Consider the following 4,574-nt stretch of genomic DNA (forward strand, 5'->3'; position numbering starts at 1 on the left):
TTACTTTTTTTTTAAAGAAGCAAAGTGGCTCAAATAGGACAAAGCTCAAGAAACTAGACAAAAACCAAGTAAGACTAAAGCTGTTAATGTTACCAACCTGTTGCTCCTATCTGTTACTATTTTTGTTTATTTTTAGACAGGGTGTCACTGTATAGCCTAGGACGGCCTACTGGGGTTCCAGGTCCATCATCACACCCAGTGTCTCTTCTCTTAGATACCTGAATACCCTCAGTGTGGCTGGGTTTAAACTCTCTCAATGCTAAATAGAAGGCTGCCATGGATGGAGATACTATCACAATAAGAGTCTAGAATAGACTGTTAATAAGGCAAGCAAACAGCACACTGGGTGCTGGCCATGCACACACTCCAGTAAGACCAGACTACCCAGGCTTGCTGGGCTCAGAGGTTGACCTGGACCTTGTAGGTTATTCTTACTTTATTGGGTTTTCTTTTGTTTCATATTTGCTTGTTCCAGTATTTTGTAATTTGGCAAGGTCAGAGGTTTAGTTACTCTAAGAATGCTTAGCCATACCTCAAACTGTCTCACTCAAATGTTTTTATCCTTCTGAACATATGCCTAATTTCCACCTACAATTATTTTAAAATATACAGTAAGTCAGCTGAAAAGAGAGGTGGGACATGGGGCTAAGGACTGCCACCACCCTTGGGCATAGCACTGATGAGTGAGTTGCTCAATGGTGGTGGGTAGGACCAGGTAGTAAATCTTCTCCAGGAAGGCCTTGCAGCACCTAAGGCATTGCTGGCACACCACCTCGAAGTCAGAGTCATTGTCATAATAGGGATCTTCAATAATGAGTTGTTTCTGTGGATCCTAGCTTCCAAGTAGCTCAATTTTAGCTTTGCAGTCTTTAACTTGATTACTTTTTCTATTCAAATCTCTCAGATTGCTTTCATCCATACATAGTATATAATCGAATGTCGCAAAGTCTTCTTTTGTAATCTGTCTTGCTTTATGGGCTGTGCTAATGCCATGATTTCTTAGGCAGCTGACAGCTCTTGGGTCTGGGGGCCGGCCCACGTTCCAGTCGGAAACGGCGCTGCTGTCAATGGCCCAATTATCTGAAATCTTTTCATCAGTTACCAATTTTCTGAATACTGCTTCTGCAATGGGTGACCGGCAAATGTTACCGAGACACACGAACAGCACTGACTTGAACCCAACCTCTGCCATGTTTCGGTGCAGACCCTGGCGCCCAGACTCTTCTCCACCTGTTACAGAGCTTGCCGTTTGTATTTGTGCAGACTGAATGCGGTCTATTCACACAGATTTTTTTTCTTAACGTATCATAACATCGGTCCCCCAGGGCAGTTACTTTCCTGAGGGGTGTTCTGAGATTAACTGTGACACAGCTACCCCTTTTCCTTTTGGATATGCTGCTAGCCACTCCATCTTTAATCTCTAGTAGTGGATGAGCTACACTGTTTTCCTTCTGGGTTATTTTCTGTTCCCACTAACAATGCTCAGGACTCCAACTCAGGTCACCAATATCTTGTTAGTTGATATCCCCTTGGTTGGAGGTGATGTCACCTCCTCTGTCTAGATTTTTCCTTGAGACACATAAGTACAGGTAAACTAGAAGACCGTTATAAATTAGAATGTGTATCTTTGTACTTCGAATGTTAGTATAGGTAAGGTTACAAACAAAATACAGAATCTCCAAAGGAGTTTAAATTTTAGAAAATTATTTTTTAGAAAGAATATGTCCATAGGACATAGCTGTGTTTTAAAACCACATGTGGCTATATTTGGGGCACACTGATTTTCTCATTCTTTTTTACTTGCTAAATAAGACAATATTAAGTGCAATGTGTCAGGCTCTGTTGTACTCTGTAGAATAGGAGCATGATTTAGCTTTGAGTATGACTCTCACAGATCTGTCACAACACTAGCATCCTTTAATGTCCTCAAGCTTTTCTGGTTCCTGGGGCAGGATGTATTTGGCTCTGTAATGGGGGTGGGGAAAATCAAGGCACCCAACAGCATGTCCATATATTTAATGCTGGAGGTTAGAAGACACTGAGAGACCTAGGCAGATGGATTCTAGAACATTCTTGTGGTTTCTTCTCAGCCTTATACATTCTAGTTTACCCACTCTGTTGGCCTCTTCTTCCAGGTAACTTTAGTCTGCTGCAAAAGAGCCTCACAGTGATGCTCTGGCGTCCTCACAAGGTCAAATCTATGAAATACATTACATGGGTCCAGACACACACATTTTCTGGTGAGTCTTCCTACTAATCCTACTTCTGAGAACAAATCCTGAAGAACATAGGCTGGAGTGAGGTTGTCAGCATTTTTCTTTGGGGGCACTTGGGACTCAAGGATGTCATGTCATTAGTCCAAGGTTATGTAATTAACAAGTATTAGTAGAAGAAGCAATGCCTGCTCCTTTTCTTTTTCCATCCAAAAGGTTTAGTCGGATTAATCTGTTTTATGAAATACAATACAGAAATTACACATGTGTGGAATATTAATTGATTGATGAGTGTCACATTGAAAACAAGCAAGGTAATTAATCTAATTCTGCACTGGTGATTAGGTCTCGTTAATACTATATTTAGTACGAGAGCATCTAATTTCTTTTAAGAGACATAGATAAATTGGAGGAATTTTTAGAAGACGACCCAACCAAAGGGGGATGTAGGAAGAAGAAATGCTAATGAAACAATTTAAGTAATGAAGTATTAAGAAAAAAATCTGGGGTTCCAGTTAGAGGATAAGACACCTATTACAATTTACAAGACTGTAAACAGGGGAGAGAAAAATTAAAAGGTCGATGGAACTAACAAAAATATTGTAAGATTACATGAACATAGCATTCTGTGTTCTAGAAATGCACAAAAGGTTCACACTTCTCCAAAACTACCAGTTAATGATTGGGCATTTCAGATCATTTCAAATACATGAGATGACCCAGCCCAGTGGCCTGCTCTCCACCACTTACACACAGCTCACCAACTCCAAGACACGTATCTTGTTCATGTTTTAATCCTAATGAATTTAAGATGCATCTTTATTTTACTGGCACATGAAACAGTGGCGTGTATAATAATCAAAAAGCGTTTATTGTTTGTAACACGCAGTAGTTTTGTTATCGGAAACAACTCAATCAATCTACATTTTACTTTCTTTATCTCCAAAGTAGCACAATAAAAGCACCTTTCTTACAAGACTGTTTCGGTGCAAGAATGAGAAAGTTCTGTAATATGCATAGGGAGAAGTAGTTATCTCTGGGAATAAGGGTGCTGCACAGCAGGCCACATTATAATGTGGTGGCTCAAAGCACGACAACCACTCTTCCTTTCAGATCAGTACATCTAAGTGTGATGAGCTCCTGAGCCCCCCTTCTGCCTATTGGGCCCACTGTACATGAGAAATGAGATTCTGCTCTTAGATGGGCTCTTTCACTGATTCAGAGTGATGCCTGGAACAGTTCTTGCTTCATGTGCTCTTTACATCCTGTACAGTACCTTGGGATAGCTATTATATTAATGACAGATTTATTTGAGAATAATCTTAGAGCTGTAGGCTTGAAGCTGGCATGTCACCACACTTATTACATGCTGTTGGCTAAATCACATCACATAGTCAGACTAGATTAGAAAGGAGAGATTCTGCCTCATAGCAACAGGGGATGCACAGGGTATGGATATGGAGCTTGGGATGTTCCAGGTGCTTCTCAAACCAATCTGCCATACCCAGGGCCTGGCATATAGCAAATACACAGCAAATAATACATTTCATTGTTGTTATCAACCAAGGTCCTCAGGAATGATAAAGAGAGTCAACCTAATTTAGTCCAACTTGGTGGAAGGGAAGAACATGTAGGGACTGTTTCTGAAGTGCCTGGATGCCACCAGTATGTACGATTATTTCTATTAGAGTCTTTGAAGCACTGAGTCTCAGAGTAGAAGAGATGAAGACATTCAAATCCAACTCATCTCTCTTGACGTGTTCAAAATCATCTGGCAGAAGAGCATGGGTATCCAGTTCTCATAGCAATGTTCTTTTAAAAACAAACTTCTAATTCTCCTTCAAGTACAGTTAGAAGGGTAAGAGAAAAGTCCTATTTAAAAAAAATAGTCAAATACAACAGATGAACAGAAGACAATCCTATAAGCTCTTAAATGTTCAATCATAAATCTACATTTGTTCATTATGCCACTTTGAGTGTAAGCCTTGTCTCTTACAATTCATAAGTTCTTTTCAGTGAGGACTAAATCTTGGATAGTACCAAGAATAGCTCCCTTTTTTCATGACAGCCATCTATATTCCACTTGTATGAGGCATAGAGACTTTATTGAGCCTTGGTAATAATGGTTAGCACGTGAAATTCAGATTCCCTTTGCTTTCTAAGGAGGAGTGAGCAGGGATACATTTCTGTTAGTTTAGAAATAAAAACAATGAAAAAGAGCCACTTGGCATTTAAATACTTGCCAAAATGTCTTCACTATCTCAAAGGATAAATGTGGAATTATAGGACACCAATGACACTAGAAATATTTATTTTCAAATAAAATCATGTCATTCAGAAGCACAATGTTCAAATGTTTAG

The 4,574-nt window shown here is 39.7% G+C and overlaps 1 pseudogene; it reads right to left on the reverse strand.

Moving 5' to 3' along the window:
- Positions 1-616: 616 nt before the first annotated feature.
- On the reverse strand, positions 617-1,192 carry LOC114619377 (annotated as a pseudogene).
- Positions 1,193-4,574: the final 3,382 nt, after the last annotated feature.

The sequence above is a fragment of the Grammomys surdaster genome, unplaced genomic scaffold, assembly GCF_004785775.1.
Source record: "Grammomys surdaster isolate TR1022 unplaced genomic scaffold, NIH_TR_1.0 150, whole genome shotgun sequence".
In the NCBI taxonomy this organism is placed as follows: Eukaryota; Metazoa; Chordata; class Mammalia; order Rodentia; family Muridae; genus Grammomys; species Grammomys surdaster.